Source organism: Camellia sinensis, chromosome 8 (assembly GCF_055761805.1).
Source record: "Camellia sinensis isolate YWXY chromosome 8, ASM5576180v1, whole genome shotgun sequence".
NCBI lineage: Eukaryota > Viridiplantae > Streptophyta > Magnoliopsida > Ericales > Theaceae > Camellia > Camellia sinensis.
In genome coordinates, this window is record NC_138968.1 from 75,332,752 (window position 1) to 75,353,606 (window position 20,855).

General features: G+C 41.0%; 1 long non-coding RNA gene across 1 annotated transcript in view; it reads right to left on the reverse strand.

The window, feature by feature from the left end:
• Window positions 1-408: 408 nt before the first annotated feature.
• LOC145796989 (uncharacterized) overlaps window positions 409-20,855 on the reverse strand; it is a 40,155-nt gene continuing 19,708 nt past the window's right edge. The window contains exons 3-5 of the long non-coding RNA XR_014337855.1: window positions 2,501-2,668; window positions 2,330-2,397; window positions 409-2,188 (exon numbers count right to left, since the gene is read on the reverse strand). This is a non-coding gene — a long non-coding RNA (uncharacterized LOC145796989). The remainder of the gene's footprint in view (window positions 2,189-2,329; window positions 2,398-2,500; window positions 2,669-20,855) is intronic.

Below are 20,855 nucleotides of genomic sequence, written 5' to 3' on the forward strand. Positions count from 1 at the left end.
CCTGTGGCTAATAAAATGCAAACTTTAGTTTTATCAGTTTTTGGAGTGGATTGGGTGTTCCCAGGGAAGGTGATTAACTCATGCATTGTTGGAATGGTGTGAGATGGCAAGAGTAGAAGAAAACCATGGAAAACAGCTTTGTTGTGTTTTATATGGATTTTATGGGGAGAAAGGAATTGATGGTCTTTTGATGGGATGGAGAAACCTCTTTCTACATTGTTTCTTGACTCTTTTGTGTATTTGGTTCTCCAAGGGTGTCAGTAACTCGATGATTGAGTATCTTTTGGATTTTTTTAGAGAACTTTGATGGCTAAAGGAATGTGCAGCTTTTGTTTTGTCTAGGTATGCTTGTGGTTGTGGAAGAATACAGGTAACATTCCCTTTGATGGCTTCATATTTTATGTTTTCTTGTTCTTTTTTTTTTTTTTTTTTTTAATTTACGGCTTGCAAATTTTTTACTTACCCAAACCAAACCAGGCCTTAAGTCTCATCAAATGAGGTCAGTTACATGAATCATTCTTCTCCACGCGGCCCTATTAAAGGCCATTTCTTTAGTCAAATCAACTTTTGTTTTTGTCTAGGTATGCTTGTGGTTGTGGAAGAATACAGGTAACATTCCCTTTGATGGCTTCCTATTTTAAGTTTTCTTGTTCTTTTTTTTTTTTTTTTTATTAACGTCTTGAAGATTTTTTACTTACCCAAACCAAACCAAGCCCTAAGTCCCATCAAATGGGGTTAGTTATATGAATCCTTCTTCTCCACGCGGCCCTATCAAATGCCATTTCGTTAGTCAAATTAAGTAGATCTATATCTCTATTTACAACGTTAGCCAACGTTAATTTAGGCCTACTCCGCCCGTCCCCTAACGTTCCCTTCTACCGTTATATCATCGCATCTCTTTACTACTGCCTCTGTTGGTCTCCGTTGAATGTGACCAAACCATCTCAATCGATTCTCTCTCAACTTATGTTCTATCGGTGTTACTCGTACCCATTCCTGAATACACTCATTTCTAATTCTGTCTTGTCTAGTCTTGCCACACATCCGCCTTAGTATCGTCATCTCAGCCACACTCATCTTATCTACATGTTGTTTTTTGGTTGCCCAACACTTCGTCCCATACAACATCGTTGGTCTAATAGCTATGCTATAAAACTTACCTTTTAGTCTAGTGGGTATTCGTTTATCGCATAATACCCCAGATACACTTCTCCACTTACACCATCCCGTCTTAATCCTATAGGCCACATCCGCATCAATCTCCCCCACTGTTGTGATAATCGACCTTAAATAACGAAAATGTTCATTCTTAGGCAATTCTTAATTCTCAACCTTCACTTCTCCTCTGCTTTCATTGTTACTGTTACTAAATTTACACTCATGTACTCTGTCATATTTCTGCTTATTCGGAAACCTTTAGATTCAAGAGCTTTTCTCCAAATCTTCAACTTTGTATTAACTCTTTCTCTAGTCTCATCCACTAGCACGATATCGTCTGCAAAAAGTATACACCATGGCACGTCATCCTGAATATTTCTCGCCAACTCATCCATAACTAAAACAAAAAGATAAGGGCTTAAGGTAGATCCTTGGCGTAACCCAACAGTGATAGGAAATTCATTTGTCTCTCCAGCAGGTGATCTAATAGTGGTCACCACCCCTTCATACATGTCCCTAATCATATCAATGTAACTTTTTGTTACCCATTTCTTCTCTAACACCCACCATATTAGAAATAACAGTAAATGACATGCCTACATAAAGATAAATTTTTTTAAACATAACATATGCTAGTTTATACATGTTTTGTATAAACATGCTTTATTGGATGTCTTGTTTGTTCACTAATGTCTTTATGAACATTTGTTAAATATTCAAGTTACCCAAATGTTGTACAAACGACAATGTCTGTCCTTGTTATGTCCCGTGTGTATGATTCATTTGTTTTAAAAAATTACTGAACTAATTCTCAACATATGTGTATCAAACCTCAAAATCATCCAAAATTATCCTTAACCATGTTATAACTCAAGGCTGAAAAGAACTAATGCTAAGGCAAATCTGAAAATCAGCACAATAAGTTAGTAAATCACCTGGAAAGGAGACTTTGTGTCTAGGAACCAACACTGCTAGAATGTTTCCAATGACGTTAAGATATGAGCAATTGGCCTTTACTTATGAAATTTTGCTGCCACAATCAGATGAATCAGGTGTTTTAGGATATGAGTAAAACAACATCAAGGGAAGGAACACAGTACACGTCCACGCATGATAAAATTTATTTCAAATGTCTCTAAAGATGACAAAAATGGTATACCATAACAATTACCTCCATATGCTGTTGCAGTGGAAAATGAACCACAGCAGAAGGGTGTTTTGATCCCTTTGGCAGAACCACTAAAAATAACAGTTCCTGCTTTAGTATTTGTATTTCATTCCAGCATAGAGAGACATAAGTGGAATAAAAGATTGTAAAAAAATATAAGTTTAAAGAACGTACTCACTTTGATGGTCAACTCGTCTACTACTATCTCAACAAGAGGACATCCAAAACTGAAGTTGAGGTAACGCCTACCGTCAGATCACAACAAAAGGAAGTCTTGCAATGGTAGTCCATATCCAATGACTAAAGTGGCCTTCCAGCCTTCAAATAAAGGATATTGTGGCTCTATTTCCAATTTTGATTGCAAAGAAAAAGTCATTGGTATAGAGAATGTTTTTAAGAATAACATTAAGAAAATTTTCCATTTTCTCATTTTTTAATTGAGCAGTGTGTGAAATTGCGATCATTCATCCAAATGAAAAGGAACAAAATTCCATAGAGGGAAATGATAGACTAACAGCAGAACAACAATTTTTATCATGCCAAAGTTGCACTCTTCAAAGAAACGAAGAAAACACAACAGGATTAGCAAAAACCTAGCAGGATTAGAATATGACAATGAAATGAAGGATCATATATATCTATATATGTAAGGACCAGATGATTCGATACTTGGAAAGTATATCAGTCTCACAAGATTCGAAGTACGAAATATAGCTTATATAGGCATTTAACTGATTTATTTTTCAAAACCTCATAAGTTGGATTATGTTGAAGCCAATCTTAATATTTAGGGTAAATTACACTGACACCCCCTGAGGTTTTTGTTTATTATAGTTCCCCCCTCACATTTGAGAAATTACACTGACCCCTCTGTTAATTTAATTTTATGTATGATGATCATTATGGTAAGAGGGGAACTGTTATGAAACTTTAAACCTCAGGGGACAATCTGTAATGAAACTTTAAACCTCAGGGAGGGGGATGTAGTTTCCAAAAGGTGAGGGGGAACTATAATAAACATAAACCTCAGGGCGTGTCGATGTAATTTACCCTTATATTTATAATGCTGTCAAAATATTTAGTTAAAAAATATAATGTATGATTGAATTTAATTATGAAATGTTTCAATTTTTTATAATATACAACCTAATGGGTGGGTTTGGAATTTAGAATTATTTTTTGGACTGGACTTGGGCAGATATAGAGACCCTAGAGTCGAGTTAGAATTGGACAGACACAAAATCTGTTATTATGTAGTGTTGGCTTAGCTCGAACTCGACCTGACCCGGCGTCTATCCACCTCTACTTGCACCCCGATTAGCTAACATCGTTGATAAAATGGTAAAAGTACTACAATGCCTTTATCTGATTTGATAATTTTCAGCCCAACCAAAAAGGAAGACGGTGGATAAAACTCCCTCAAGCCATTCCCCACTACCAATGGAAAAACTCAACCAACTTCAACTACCCAATCTTATCACTCTATACCAACATCTCCACCATGTGATCAACCTCAAATCCAGAGTTAGCCCTGAGTTTCGAGAACATTTTAAATAATCATAAAATAAATAAAAAATTTTATTTTATTTGGTTTAGAGTCTTCAAAAATAACTTTTAAGTTTGTAATTTGTATTTTTTATATTATTTTAGATTTGGTAAATTTTTTTCTAAAAAAAATCACAAATATTATACTTTCTAAGTGTATCTAAATTAAGTGTATTTACAAAATAAATATAAAAAATTACGTAAAATATTAAAAAAATTCTTTAAAAAAACACATAATTGAGCCATAAAGAGAGTTAAAAAAAAAAAGGCTAAATAGAATTAAGCTAACGACTAATACATATATAATTATTTTATTTTTATTTTTTCAATCGGGCTAACGTCTAACACTTATAAATATTTTTTAATTGGGTCTAACAGAATATTTTGGGGCCCTTAAATTGGCCTAAATTAATAAAATAAAATTGGATCATTTTGAATTTTTAATACAGTTCAAGACTAATAAATTTGGCAATCTTTTCTTGGACCTAATTTTTGAGACCCTAGGCACATGCTTTACTAGCCTTAGCTTAGAACTGATCCTGCTCAAATTGTCATGACTTTTGCAAACAACACAACCAAATACAACAATCAATCCAAGTACAAACGAGGACAAAATGTCATGCATTCAACAACCATCTCTTCCACCTAGTACCATTTCCAAATCACAATGCTTGAACCACACGGTTGTGTCCAGTTTTGCCCAGTAATTTTTGAAATTTCATTTTGGCCCCAAAAGATTTTAAAATACAATTTATATCCTTGATATTTTTGAATATTTTCATTTAGAACCTTGAAAAATTCTAAAATTTTACAAAATATGTTCCTAGCTAAATTGATCCTTCTAAGTTTATTTGTGGAATCGTTTTTTTTTTTTTTCAATATTCAGACTTGAAAATTTTGTGTAGCTTATTTGAAGAACATAAGTCAATCGATGGCCAAGATGAACACCATTTTTCAACCACAGTTTCCAAAATTGAGCAAAAAGAACTATGAGAACTGAAGTATCCAAATAGGAGTATTATTAGCCTTATAAGATGTGTGGGACTTGGTTGAACGTGGATATGAAGGGCTGGCAAGCGTAGAAGATGAACAAAAAATGAATAGAGCCCAAAAGGCTACTTTGAGAGATACAAGGAGAAGAGACAAGAAATCCTTGTACTTGCTCTATCAAAGCATTGACGAGTCAAGCTTTGAAAAGATAACAACCTCTAAAGAAGCATGAAGTACTCTTCCGAGTTCACACTGAGGAATTGAGAAGACCATGAGGATTTGACTCCAAGTATTAAGAGGTGAGTTTGAATTGTTATAGATGGGAAACCATGAGTCAATTTTCAAGTACTTTATGAAGACTTTGACCATTGTGAATCAGATCAGATGATATAGAGACAAGATGGATGATGTTTGAGTAATAGAGGAGATACTTGAATCCCTATGTTTGAAGTTTGAACATGTAGTTGTTACAGTTGAGGAATCAAAGGACTTGAACACCATGACCGTGGATAAGTTTATGGCAACGCTGGAGATCCACGAGCAAAGAATAAACAAGAGAACTTTCACAAGTTTCCTAGAGCAAGCTCTTTAGTCAAAGTTGACGTTTAGAGGAAACAGAGAACAATAATAGGGAACACCATGGAGAAGTGGAGGAAAAGGCCATAGACCAATTGGAAGAGGCTCTAACATGGGGGTAGGAGGGCAAAAGTCAATAGTTGATTGACCATAGAGAACAACATATATTTATTCCATGGGACAGATAACAAGCGATTGTTCTGCGAAACAAAAGAGGTCAACAAGTGGTTGACAAAACAGAACAATAGGTGATTGTTTCAAGAGACAAAAGTTAATAAATGGTTGACAAGAGATGACAACAGATGGTTGTTTTATGAGAAAGAGGTCAATAGTGGGTTAACAGCAGATGAAGAGGTCGCGATAGAAGCTACGTGCTGTGCTATAATTACAACATATGGTCATTACCATAGTGAATGCACAAAAGGGGTCCAATGTTATAACTGCAATCAGTATGAGCACTATAGTCATGAGTGCATGGAGGAAGTAACATACGACAAAGTTGGCGAGTATGTAAACTTTGCAGTGAGTGAAGAGGTGATGTTGCTCTTGTCTTATAATGATGTTATAGAAAAAGACAATGGATAAAGCATTGTGGACAATTAAGCTTAAGGGGGGATGTTGTGAAATAAGCATTCTTCTCCACCATCCTAGCTAGGAGGTAGGAGCAAAAATACAGAAAATTAGGGTTCAAGGATTGCTACATATTACTATAGGTTTGATGGTTGAAGAGTTCAAGTTTGAATGGTTTTATTGTAGTTTATTTAATACATTCATATTATCAATGCTTAGCTATAAATATGTAAGGATTATGCTAGTTCTAAGTGTGGGAGTTGAGAAGAAAAATAAGAAAGTGAGAGAGTGTGAGAGTTTGAGAGAAAGTGTTCGCCTCTCCTTGTATTTGTTTTAGTTTATCCTAGTGAAATAAAAGTTTGTTTTTCGCATTATAAATCATTTCTCTAAATGTATTTTTGACACCTTTGCCATAGTTCTTTCGTCGCACACCATCACTACCAATGCGCTATTCCCTCTCTAATCTCCTATTGCTCAACAGGTTTTCTTTTAAATTAATTTTTTGGGTTAAAATCATCATCTCATTTGGATCTACGTACGGATGGATTCTTTGGTTGTGGATTTTATGTTAGGTGGTGGCTGTGATTGTTCATTGATCAAATGAGGGATGAAGCGAATGGTGATGAACAGTGGATGAAATAGTAGGTAAAAAAGTAGTGGAGGGTGTAAGGGTTGGTTTGAGTTGAGAGGTAGTGTTGATTGGTGCAATCCAATAGAGGTAGTGGTAGGTGAAAAGATGGATTTGCCAATATTCTGGAGGTTGTAATGGTGGTTTTGGGCTAGGGCTTTGTATTCTAACCTCTTTGTCTGATCAAATGAGTATTTTGCGGTTGTTGTAGCTATCATCAATGGTTGTGGTAGAGAGAGAAAAACGTGAAGAATTTTTTTCATTGGTTCAATTATAGTTAGATTGTGGAAGGCATACATTTGATACCCTCTATATGAAGGAGGGAGAGAGAAAATAGAGGGGCATATGATCGGAGAAATTGCCACCCCCTCCCCCCCCCCCCAAAAAAAAGGGTTGTCACTTGAAGAATTTTGCCAATAAAGGTGTAGACACCCCATTTTTGACCGGCCTCAAGACTTGGACGTCACCGTTAGAACACTCGGTGATCATCCGAGCTTGTGTTCGTCTCGAGTTCCCGGAGGTCTCGGCTGCGCGCCTCGCCTCAGGATCTATCAACTCGACTTTTCGGTGTCTGGTTTTGCACCAAACACTTGTGTTTTTTTTTTGCCTTGAAAGGCAGAGAATGGCTTGTTGGCCATTCCCACACCCCACCGGCTGTCCCCTTACATCACCGGCCGTTTATTGGTGCCACCGGCAGTGGTTTCTTAAAACCAATGGCCGGTCGGCACTATATTTTGCCGACCGGCACTTTGTTTTGGCCAGTGACCTTTTTTTTTACTGGCCGGTTTGACTTTTTTTTAGCTTCTCCAAGAAGCTTGACCTCTTTTTAGCTTCTCTAAGAAGCTTGACCCTTTTTAGCTTCTCCAAGAAGCTTGACCTTTTTTTAGCTTCTCTAAGAAGCTTGACCTTTTTTTAGCTTCTCCAAGAGGCTTGACCTTTTTTAGCTTCTCCAAGAAGCTTGAACCTTTTGACCTTTTTTTTTTAGCTTCTCCAAAAAGCTTGACCCTTCTTAGCTTCTTGAGGAAGCTTGATCCTTTTGAACCCTTGGTTTTAGCTTCTCCAAGAAGCTTGCACCTTTTGCACCCTTGTTCTAGCTTCTCCAAGAAGCTTGAACTCTTTGCTCCAAGCTTCTAAGAGAAGCTTGAACCTTTGCCTAGCTTCTCCAAGAAGCTTGGCCCTTTTGTCTAGCTTCTCCAAGAAGCTTGGCCTTCTTGGTCCTTTTGCTCCAAGCTTCTAAGAGAAGCTTGGCCTTTTTGGTCAAAGCTTCTAAGAGAAGCTTTGCCCCCTTGGTTTCTCTATATAAGGAGAGCCTCTCCTTCTATTTTAGGGGTTAGAAAAAATCTGACATATATCACAAATATATCACTCCCTCTCTATATCTCCCTCTCTCTCTACATTTGGGTGGGTTAGAGGGTCCAAAAGGGTCTTGTTCTTGGCCTATTGCACACCACTTCATAGCCACACACCTCCATCATCACTTGGAGGTTCTTGGAGCTTGTTTTCAGAGGTTGAGGGTTGCATTTTTGGGTCTAAAAGCTGCTGGTTCTTGCTGGTCTTCAAAGGTAACCCCTTTTCCCTCTTTATTTTCCGTTTTTGCACACCCATTTAGCCTGTCTTTCTTGCTGATTTGGGCTTTGTGTATAACATAAAAAAGTTCTGTTTTTTTGTGTTTAAGATACTTCATTAAGACCACTTTTGTGTTTGGGGTCGTTTACCCCCTCTTAGGCCTTGTTTGGCCCCATTTTGTGCTATTTTTGGTGAACTTCGGGACCACCTTGTTTGGGCCTCCTCACCACTGAAATCTTGAGGGATTTCAGTGGTGAGGATGGTGGTTTAAGGTCCTAAGAAGGAGAGGGCCATCCCCTCTCCTTTTTGTCTTGTTTGATGCCCTTTTCGGCCTTACAAAAGGGTCTATATTTGCACACTTCTTGAGCTTGGTTCAGGCATTTTTCAGTGGGTTTTAGGACCCCCATAAGCCATTTCCAGAGTTGTTTTGGTCATATTGAATGTCTATCTTGCATGTGCTTAATAACTCCTTGCATGGCCCTCTAAAGTAACTCATCATTTTTGCATGCCATGGTTGCGTATCAGTGGTTATTTGGGCCTATTTTCGCATGTTTTATTCACTAATTTTTGATGGTTTGGTGAGATTCCATGTGCATCATACACTTGCTTTGTATTCCTCTATTTTTCCTAGAAATGCATCTTGCCTTTGGACCACCATGCTTGCATATTTTGGCTTAGCTTTGTGAAGTTTTTGGTCATGTTTTAACATGCTTAAGGTCTGTCTTGGGTCTTTAGATTCACATTTTTCATGTTTAGTATAGCCCCTTTGCATTTTGGCTTGTTGGCCTTAAGTGTGTGAGTATGTAGCATGCTTTATTTGCTTTGTTTTATTGGTTTGGCACCATTCGTAGCATCATTTCAGTCCCTTTGACATGCTTGTATGCTTGCCTTGGACACCTCTTTAATGCTTTGAAAGTTTGTGTAGCGTGCTCCATGTTTTGGCATTTGTGCATGCCTTTGAATTTAGGTCTTTGGATGCCATCTAAGTGATCTTTAGGCCTTGTTTCAATATGCTAAAATTCTGTTTTTAGTCATTTAATTCATGCCATGTGTGGTTGCACTAAGTGTAGTTCAATACTTCTTTGATGGGCCTTAGGAATTGGACCATATTTGTATGCATGTTTGCATGTCATTTACCCCTTATTTCATAGCACTATGGCCACTGTTTTGGGCCTAATTAGAACTGCCCAAATCATGTTTAAGTCCATCTCTTTGTTTGTTGCATGCTCTCCTTGTATATTGTAGCATATTGGTGATTTGTTGCATGTTTGAAATCACATGATTGAATGAAGTCACATGTTGGCTTACATGCTTGAATGCCTACATTAGCCTTGCACACTTGTTAGTCGCATTGCTCTATGCCTTGCATTTCTTGCATGCTCATTTGCATTGCCGTATTGCATGCCTAGTTAACATGCTTAGATTGCATTGCATTGGCATGCATGCTTGGCCTCTTGACTATCCATGATAGAGGTTAAGTCCCCATTGGTTTGATTGTTTGCATTGCATTTGACATGGAAATGCATAACTTGGTCTCTTGGGCCATCATGCATTGAAATGCGCGATTGATGGTCCGAGAACCAAGGAGCATGTCCCTTTGAGTCACTAACATGATAAGGGACATGATTGGTGCATATATGCCTTGAATTGTATTGCCATGCTCTGCCTTGCCCTATGTTGCTGTCAATTGCAGATTTTGCAGGAGCTTTCTGCCGACCGGCAGTGCTAAGTGCCGACCGGCAATCCTCCCTCTGCCGATAGATTCACCAATGGCCGGTGATCACAGGCCACTACCGGTGGGCATTCTGCTCAGCCGATGGCATTCCCCAGTATCCAGAGAAGCAATCCTGAGGTTCTAGCAGCCTCCAGAGGAGTACAACAAGGAAAACAAAGGCAACCTATGCATGGCGGTGCACTTCCGAGCAAGACTCGAGCACGTATTGCATCGAGCTCTCTTCCCGAGGCGGTTTACTGTTTTTCCTAGCTTAGTTAGTTTGTTAACTAATTAAGGCAATTTGTAGTAATTAATTAGCTTGTAGGTTGATTATCTGTAATATTTATTCGGTCCCTCCGAGCGAGGGCTAATTTGTAATAAGTGTGGGTGCGTGTGTGCATGTCTTCCAACCCCCACTTCTTTCTCCCTTTTACTTACCCGCTTTGATGGTTAGTATTAGGACACGTTTAACTTAGCATACCTTATGCAATGCATGCGTGCATTCATACATTTGTCTTGCATGCACCGGGCTCGGCGCATCATTCTAACTGCATTTGTACTTCAATTCCAAGTTGAATACATGTTAGTTGTATCATCATCATATGCCATCTTAGAATAGCCGAGCCTGTCTAGATTGCATCTTTGCATGTGTTGCACTAGCCATTTTTAACATGAACTAGGATCATGCATGTGATTACTAACTAGTTTTTGTTTTGGCACGGAGTACGATGTAAGTATTTATGCTTTAGCATCCTTACATGCGTGTGAGTGTTGCCATGATAGCATGATTACCATGAGGCTAGCTGCTTATGTGATATAACTGCTTGAATGCCTGTGGGTGGAGGTTGAATTACCTAAATTGGGATAATGCATTAAAACTGTGAGTTTTAAGCCCAGTAGATAGTGGCAAAATCATCTTTTCTAAAGCCCACTTGAGAGTGGCAAAACTTGCATGTTAAGCCTACTTGTGAGTAGCAAACCATCTTCAAAACGAACATGCAATGTTTTGTTCCAATTTAGGCGATTTGGTCTATACTTGTTTGCTGTGCGCATAACATAGTAATTCTAGGCTAATAAATGGAATAAGAACACATAACGTTTTCAAAAACGGATATCATGGTTAGTAGAGGCCGATCTTCGGATCGGGCGAGAGGGGGTGCTCATAGCTGACCTTCCTCAATCGTACCCAAGCTCTCGAGCCAAGGCAACTTTGGTGATGACGGACACGTGGCCTTTGGCACCGAGTCAGGGTTTCCTAAATTTCCCCATTTTAAAATATTTAGGTGGCGACTCTGTATCTGGCAAAGCAGTCCATGTTTGGCACTTCTTTCCAAAAATCTGTTTTCTCAAAACGATTTGCCGGATTTGGACTCTTTGGTTCAAATTAAGAACCGTGACACAAATCGAGTCCGAATTGTAGCGCGAGGGCCTCACGCGGGCGCGTCTACAGTTTCTGGCAACTCTGCTGGGGAAGTTAGAGAGCTTGACTCGAACTCCTGATATCCTGTTTTGATTTCACTTATGTGTTTCTTTGCATTGCATGTGCATTGGTGCACCTAGGACACCGTGTTTGCCATCTACCATTCCTGAACGGTTTGCCGGAGGCTTGTCTTGTCAAGACATGACCATAAGGCTAATCGGTTATGGGCTCTGACAGTGTGGGAACACAAACCCCGGTTTTTACCGGGGCACCCTTTTGACCATTCGACCTAGTGCATATTCGGAATCCATAGTGACCATTCCAAACTAGGGCAGGTTGCTTACCCGATGCTAAGTTGTTTGAAACCGCTGCGTGCGTAATGAAACCATAGCTCCTGACAAAATAGGATAGGGAAACCCTACCCTAACATAAGGGTGTTTTGGCTCTCTCTTACTTGCTATGTGCTTTTAGAGTGTATCTCTACAGGGACGCATATACCAGTTTGCAAGTCTGGGTATCAGGCCTCTGGGCATCAGCATCAATATTTGGGGAATCAGTTTTACCCGAGGGTATCAGTTTACAGGCAGATATTTGGGAAACAGTGATCAGTATTGAGTACAGTCATCCTACTATGCTCAAATCCGTTCCAGTGAAATTGTGCTGAGATGCTGCCTGTTTTCTCTTTTGCTAGGTAGTCCTGGAACCATAGCTTCAGAAGGCTCCAATATCCCCTGAGATTCATTGGACTTGTACTGATAGACTTTGTCAGGTCATAGACTCAGTTCAAGGGTAATCAAGGCCAGAGAAGGCTAGTCAGGCACAGACCACCAGTACAACAGCAACCAGATCAGTGATCTTTGAGCAGTCGGGCTGAGATTTCCGAGTCTATTGCCGACACAGATATACCAGTTGCCCAATTAGATTAGAACAGTATGTCGAGTTTGGAAGAGATGGTGCGCTAACTCCAAGATAGTATGAAAGCCATGCAGCAAGACGCTGTCCATCAAGCAGAATTCGCAAAGCAACAAGCTGTGGTCATAGCCCGACAGGCAGAGACAATTGCCAGGTTAGAGCAGCAAACTGGAGTATCTACTTCACACTAGGCTCCTCCTCCACCAAGAGTTCCAACACTCGGGGAGACAGCTAATGTCCAGGAAGATACGGACATTCCGACAGGGCCAGCTCCGTCCCCGGTTCTACCCCAGCTATCCAAGACACCCATCAACCTACCGGACTCCCCTTTTGAGTTAGAGACGGATCCAACGGCGCTAAAGATGAGCAAGCTTGAAAGGTTGTTCAAGAAGGCTCAAGGCATGAAATCCGTCCCGGACATCGAGGATGAGTATACCGATGCAGCTGTGACGCTGCCAGACATATTCAAGATGCCACATATTGACCGTTTCGATCGGTCCGGGGATCCCATGGTGCACTTGCGGCTATTTTCAGACATTCTAAGGCCGATGGGCCTCACTAGATTACAGAAGCTATCATTGTTTAGCCGGACCATGTCTGGGATAGCCGCAATCTGGTATGCGAAATTGGAGAACTCTGTGAAACAGAATTGGGAAGAGATGGCTAAGGCCTTCAGTGATCAATACTCCTACAACACACAGATTGAGGTCACAACTCGTGATCTTGAAGTCACCCACCAAGAGCCAAAGGAGGGTTTTTCAGAGTTTGTGGCGAGGTGGAGAGCGAAGGCCTCGATGATGGCTACAAGGCCTTCCGACAAAGACCAGATAAGGATGGTTGTGCGCAACCTCCAACCCAAACTAATGCAGAAAATGATCGTGCTCCCCTTCCCTACCTTTTCGGATCTGCATGAGATGGGGGTACAGATCGAGGATGCTATGAAGCAGGGCCTTATTGATCAGGAGAAGGAGCAGCCCAGGAGGGCGTTTACCCGTAGTTCGAATGCGGCCATCAGCGGTGACGCAGCTGCAAGATCTTCCGAAGTGGGCATGGTCGCTACCACCACACCAAGAACAGCCACCCCTTTTGTTGGTGCATCCAATCCAAACCCCCGAACTTCGGACTATCAACCCCGAGGCAAGAGGGTTTTCACCCCACTCTTTATGCCTTTGTCTAAAGCCCTGGGGGTCCTACTCAGGAAAGGACATCTGAAACCGTTGGAACAACGGCCTCTACCCGATCCTCTTCCTCCAAAGCATGACCTGACTAAGTACTGTGCTTTTCATCAACAGACCGGTCATGACACCGACAGTTGCGTCCGTCTCCGTCACGAGATACAAAATTTGATTGATGACGAGGTCATCCCCGCACCAGGTCCTGCAAAGTCTATCGGCACTTGATCAGTGAACTTGTGGGGGATAATGTGATGTGATCGAGGGATGAACCACCTACGGGCGGCGCTTAGTTTACTCCGAATGTGGCGTATGGCACGCACTGTTTTGAGCATATGTGAATGCTGGGTTTTGTACGTTCTGACTTGGGTATTGAGTCAGTTCTGTTGTTTTGTTTTGAGTTTGTCTCTTTGTTTTGAGTCAGTCTTTTCATGCTGAGTCAGCCGGGTCTATCTTGTTGTACCGAGTCAGTCCTGTTTTGTTAGAGTCGGGTGATTTCGGGGGTGTTACCTCGGACATCACTTGCTTGTTTTGGTGTTTGTCTTTTTTGCTTTCTTTGAGTCTGTTTCTGCCTTGGAGCCAGTTATGCCAACAGATTTGAATGGAACAGCAGTGATTTTCACACTCTTGTGTTTGCTTCTTCCGTGTGCCAGTTGTGCCAGAAGTTTGAATGAAATGACAGTGCTCTTTGCCTGCCTTTTCTGTGCCTTTGAAGTCATTGTAATGACCTAAGTTTTTCAAAACTTTTTTTTCGAAACATTGTGATAAAAACGAAGAGGAAGGAATTCCTCAGGTTTTGCAAAATTTGATCAATTAAGAGGAAGAGAGGCATGCTAAGCCCTTAATGATCGAGATCATGCTTGTTAATGTGAGTACTGAGAAGGACCCTAGCTTGATCCAAATTGGTTTTACACTATCTTCGGTGCGAGCGATTTGTCGCTTTCTTAAAAAATTTCAAAAAATATTTTGCGCGGTCCTGCGAAGACTTGTGTAGGATCACTCTTGAGATTGTGCAGCTTAGGATCGCTCTCAGCCTCGAGATTCGACCCCTCGCTTTCAAACCTTGAACCTGAGTTCAGAACGTTCAACGGTCAACCACAACGTGAGGCCTGTGTGGCCATTTTGAAGCAGCCCTCGAACAAGAGGCACCAAAGTCAGACCAAGAAGATCAGATCAAAGGAAGCTTGTAAAGCTAGATCAGAAGCCCCCCCCCTCAAACTAGGAGCAAAAATGTCAGATATGCTCGAAGAGCCGAAGATGGATCCTTCAGTAAATCAGTACAACAGCCACTCTCCCGGATACGGATGGCTTCAAAACCCTAAAACCATTTGGCATGGACTTGTTACACTTTTACCCTTTGAGAGGCTCGCTAAGCCGAAAACCCGGAAGGGCGACCCAGGCAAAAGTTAGAGCAAGAGAAAAAAATAAAAAAAAAAGAGAAAAAGAAAATAACAACAAGAATAAAATAAAAAAAAAAGAAGAGAAAAAGAAATAAAAAAATTGAAAAGAAAAGAAAAACAAAGCTCGCAAGGTCGAAAACCCGCAACGGGTGCCTTGACAAAAGTTAGAGCCTAAAAAAGGAGAGGATAATACCTGAGTGCACCTTACCCGGAACTACGTAAGGCTTTGTGTCCATGTAATGGTTTTGATTGTCTTTGCCTTCTCTGTACCAGAGAATTCGGTTGTGATCGTCACTCTGAGGATTGATTGCAGTGCGTTGCGGTGCCATTCAAACAAGGGGCAAGTTTCCGTTGCTATTCAATGCGCTACGATGCCGTTCAAACAAGGGGCAACTTTCCGTTGCCATGCAGCTCTCTTCGAGCAAGGAGCAATTTTCCTCCAAATCCGAGGTTGTGCGTCTCAAGAGTAGGTTCCGTGCTTGTTAGGCATTGGCTGTTCGCAAAAATAGTTTTTGAGAATTTTTACTGAAGTTGACTAATTTTCTTGAAAATTGTTCCATCTTTTCCAAAAACTGGACCATTTCTTGGACCCAAAAAAGGAAAATTTTCTGTGCTCATAGCCTGACTTGCATGATTTCAAATCAAAAATCGAACAAGTATGTTAATCTAACTCTCATATTGGTCAAGATTGTTTTAGTAGAAGGCAAAAACAAAAAATGGTCAAAATGATGAAATAAGGACACAGTTAAGTCAAGCTTCCTGTCTTTTTCCCATTTTTGACATACTCGCCAAGAAGGGCACTCTACCTGCCAGAAGAGGACACAACTGAAGTTAACAACAAAGGGCTGAGAGCTCTTTCGTCCTCCAAGCAACGAGGTATCAAGCCAAGTGCGAAGCACGAACGGGAATGGATCAAGATATTCCACTCCTTTGTTTGGACAGATCTAATCACGTCCAAACTCCCCAGTAAAAGCATCGTCAACCCATGTCGATTGCAGATCTACTGCACATCCAGCTGCATCGCAACCCCTCTGTGGGAGAAAGTTCACTGTTGTGAGCAGAAGAAGAGAATCTAGCAGAATGCTTGGGGCAAGAACTCGCAACTTCCTGTTTATTCATCAACCACCCTGGGGAGGGATGAAAAATGAGAGATTAAAGAATAGAGAGATGTGCGCTGAGAGAAAAAGTGAGGAAAAGGGCTTTTTCAGAAGAACAGAGCTTGAGGGCCGGGTGATGTGAGGATCACAAATGAGAAAGGGTGGGAAACAATACCCGGGGAAACAGGCTCCATGTGCACATTTGAGTCTTGTGTTTTATTTTGTCTGCCTCGATTCTTATTTTGAGTCACTTCGAGTGTTACTCAATGTGTTTAGGTTGTTTACCTTTGTTTTTCCCTTGTTGACTCGTTTTGGCTGTGGCCAGCCGTCGGCTTAATACCCGGTTAAGAACTCATTTCTCAATTTCCAAAAAATCATCTTGTGCTCAGAGTGCTGTGCCATTCTCCACATTTGTGCAAAACAGTATTTGTTCTTTCATAAAATTGCAGGGTCCACCCCCGATAAGTGTGAACAATAGAACAAGGACCTATCTGAAGCTATGTAGGTTCCAGACTGCAAAGTAAAAGAAAAGAGGAAAATTTTGAGCATCTTAGGGTGTTCCAGCTTTCGCAAGATCCGAGACTGCATTTCAGGTGCACCTTCCTAGACCTCGCCATTTCTCTGGAGTATGAGTGTATCTCGACCCCAAGTGTAAGCCTGCTTCAAGTCAGAATGGCAATTAAAGCAGCATCAGATGTTATCTCTTGCCAACATAAACAAGGTGTGCCCTTTTTGAGCTGCATGTGTTACAAAGTCCTCCGAAAGGTAAATCGGAAGCACCAGAGTACATGTTTGAGGCCCTTCCATTGCATAGAATGTGCACTTTCATATACACTTCTGTGACATGCGTGCCGCACGTCGTTATGATTCATGCATAGAATATGCTTGCTTTCGATTCTGCATAGAATTTGCTTTCAATATTGCATAGAATATGCTCCTATTTCTTGCATAGAAAATGCTCGTATCTTTTGCATAGAAAATGCAATCTTCCATACTTGCATAGAAAATGCACCTCATTTGCATAGAACATGCATTCACTCGCACTATCTTGTGCACTTACACTTTGTATCTCACTAGCACTGTTTTGTGCATCTTGTGGTTGTATCTCACTCGCACTATTTTGTGCATTGCATATCAATCGCGCTGTTTAGCGTATCGCACTGTCTTGTGCATTTCAAGATCAATCGCGCTGTTTAGCATATCGCACTATTTTGTGCATTGCATATCAATCGCACTGTTTAGCGTATCGCACTGTCTTGTGCATTTCAAAATCACTCGCGCTGTTTAGCGTATCGCACTGTCTTGTGCATTTCAAAATCAATCACGCTGTTTAGCGTATCGCACTATTTGTGCATTGCAAAACCACTCGCGCTGTTTAGCGTATCGCACTGTCTTGTGCATTTCAAAATCAATCGCGCTGTTTAGTGTATCGCACTATTTTGTGCATTGCAAAACCAATCGCGCTGTTTAGCGTATCGCACTGTCTTGTGCATTTCAAAATCACTCGCGCTGTTTAGCGTATCGCACTGTCTTGTGCATTTCAAAATCACTCGCGCTGTTTAGCGTATCGCACTGTTTAGTGCACCTCAAATCACTCGCGCTATTTTGCGTATCGCACTGTTTTGTGCAGCGTATCGCACTGTCTTGTGCATTTCAAAATCAATCGCGCTGTTTAGCGTATCGCACTGTCTTGTGCATTTCAAATCACTCGCGCTGTTTAGCGTATCGCACTGTTTAGTGCACTTCAAATCATTCGCGCTATTTTGCGCATTGCACTGTTTTGTGAAGTTTACATTTCGCGCTATTTTGCGCACCTCAATCTCACTGTTTTGTGTAGTTTATCATTCGCGCTATTTTGCGCATTGCACTATCTTGTGCAGTTTACATTCGCGCTATTTTGCGCATTGCACTGTTTTGTGCAGCTACATTCGCGCTATTTTGCGCACCTCAATCGCACTGTTTTGTGTAGTTTATCATTCGCGCTATTTTGCGCATTGCATTGTTTTGTGCAGTTTACATTCGTGCTATTTTGCGCATCGCACTGTTTTGTGCAGTTTACATTTCGCGCTATTTTACGCACCTCAATCGCACTTTCTTGTGCATTTCAAATCACTCGCACTGTCTTGTGCATTTCAAATCACTCGCGCTTTCTTGCGCATCGCACTGTTTTGTGCACCTTACTTGCATTTTGCAGGCATCCTATTGCGCTATCTTGCGCATCTCACTTGTACTTGTTAGTACATTACATTGTTTTGTATATACTGTATATCATTTTGCATCCCTTTTTGCATTGTCATGCATGTTGCTAATGATATTGTACCTGTTAAGTTTGTTTTATTTTCAGGCACGATATTGTATGTACGGTTCATTTGAGGCTGGTGCAACCAGACGAGCCGCACAAGTATTGTATCCTCCGAGTGAGACGTATTGAGAATTGCATAATTCTCTTACATCCTTTCTGCATTCTAGTGTAGTTTGGTGTATGCTAGCTTAAAATTGTCGCATGTATGCTTCATTACAGCTTTCTTTGCATGATCATATGTTATGCTCGGCTTTGTGCATTGTCTTGCATTTTGGCCCTACCCTCAGGCGCATATCTTTATCTGTAGCTTGTATGCTTTGTCTAAGTCTTCGGCCTTGTCAAAAATGGGTCGTCTCTGGGCTTTGACAATCACTCACGTCATTGTTATGACTTTCGAGTTCTGTCAAAGAGGGGCAACTGTAGACACCCCATTTTTGACCGGCCTCAAGACTTGGATGTTACCGTTGGAACACTCAGTAATCATTCGTGCTTGTGTTCGTCTCGAGTTCCCAGAGGTCTCGGCTGCGCGCCTCGCCTCAGGATCTCTCAACTCGACTTTTCGGTGTCTGGTTTTGCACCAAACACTTGTGTTTTTTTTTTTTCCTTGAAAGGCAGGGAATGGCTTGTTGGCCATTCCCACACCCCACCGGCTGTCCCCTCACATCACCGGCCGTTTATTGGTGCCACCGGCAGTGGTTTCTTAAAACCAATGGCCGGTCGGCACTATATTTTGCCGACCGGCACTTTGTTTTGGCCGGTGACCTTTTTTTTTGCTGGCCGGTTTGACTTTTTTTTAGCTTCTCCAAGAAGTTTGCACGTTTTGCACCCTTGTTCTAGCTTCTCCAAGAAGCTTGAACTCTTTGCTTGAACCTTTGCCTAGCTTCTCCAAGAAGCTTGGCCCTTTTATCTAGCTTTTCCAAGAAGCTTGGCCTTCTTGGCCCTTTTGCTCCAAGCTTCTAAGAGAAGCTTGGCCTTTTTGGTCAAAGCTTCTCAGAGAAGCTTTGCCCCTTTGGTTTCTCTATATAAGGAGAGCCTCTCCTTCCATTTTAGGGGTTAGAAAAATATGATATATATCACATATATATCACTCCCTCTCTATATCTCCCTCTCTCTCTACATTTGGGTGGGTTAGAGGGTCCAAAAGGGTCTTGTTCTTGGCCTATTGCACACCACTTCATAGCCACACACCTCCATCATCACTTGGAGGTTCTTGGAGCTTGTTTTCAGAGGTTGAGGGTTGCATTTTTGGGTCTAAAAGCTGCTGGTTCTTGCTGGTCTTCAAAGGTAACCCCTTTTCCATCTTTATTCCCCGTTTTTGCACACCCATTTAGCCTGTCTTTATTGCTGATTTGGGCTTTGTGTATAACATAAAAAAGTTCTGTTTTTTTGTGTTTAAGATACTTCATTAAGACCGCTTTTGTGTTTTGGGTCGTTTACCCCCTCTTAGGCCTTGTTTGGCCCCATTTTGTGCTATTTTTGGTGAACTTCGGGACCACCTTGTTTGGGCCTCCTCACCACTGAAATCTTGAGGGATTTTAGTGGTGAGGATGGTGGTTTAAGGTCCTAAGAAGGAGAGGGCCATCCCCTCTCCTTTTTGTCTTGTTTGATGCCCTTTTTGGCCTTACAAAGGGGTCTATATTTGCACACTTCTTGAGCTTGGTTCAGGCATTTTTCAGTGGGTTTTAGGACCCCCATAAGCCATTTCCAGAGTTGTTTTGGTCATATTGAATGTCTATCTTGCATGTGCTTAATAACTCCTTGCATGGCCCTCTAAAGTAACTCATCATTTTTGCATGCCATGGTTGCGTATCAGTGGTTATTTGGGACTATTTTCACATGTTTTATTCACTAATTTTTAATGGTTTGGTGAGATTCCATGTGCATCATACACTTGCTTTGTATTCCTCTATTTTGCCTAGAAATGCATCTTGCCTTTGGACCACCATGCTTGCATATTTTGGCTTAGCTTTGTGAAGTTTTTGGTCATGTTTTAACATGCTTAAGGTCTGTAATGGGTCTTTAGATTCACATTTTCCATGTTTAGTATAGCCCCTTTGCATTTTGGCTTGTTGGCCTTAAGTGTGTGAGTATGTAGCATGCTTTATTTGCTTTGTTTTATTGGTTTGGCACCATTCGTAGCATCATTTCAGTCCCTTTGACATGCTTGTATGCTTGCCTTGGACACCTCCTTAATGCTTTGAAAGTTTGTGTAGCATGCTCCATGTTTTGGCATTTGTGCATGCCTTTGAATTTAGGTCATTTGGATGCCATCTAAGTGATCTTTAGGCCTTGTTTTAATATGCTAAAATTCTGTTTTTAGTCATTTAATTCATGCCATGTGTGGTTGCACTACGTGTAGTTCAATACTTCTTTGATGGGCCTTAGGAATTGGACCATATTTGCATGCATGTTTGCATGTCATTTAGCCCTTATTTCATAGCACTATGGCCACTGTTTTGGGCCTAATTAGAGCTGCCCAAATCATGTTTAAGTCCATCTCTTTGTTTGTTGCATGCTCTCCTTGTATATTGTAGCATGTTGGTGAGTTGTTGCATGTTTGAAATCACATGATTGAATGAAGTCACATGTTGGCTTACATGCTTGAATGCCTACATTAGCCTTGCACACTTGTTAGTC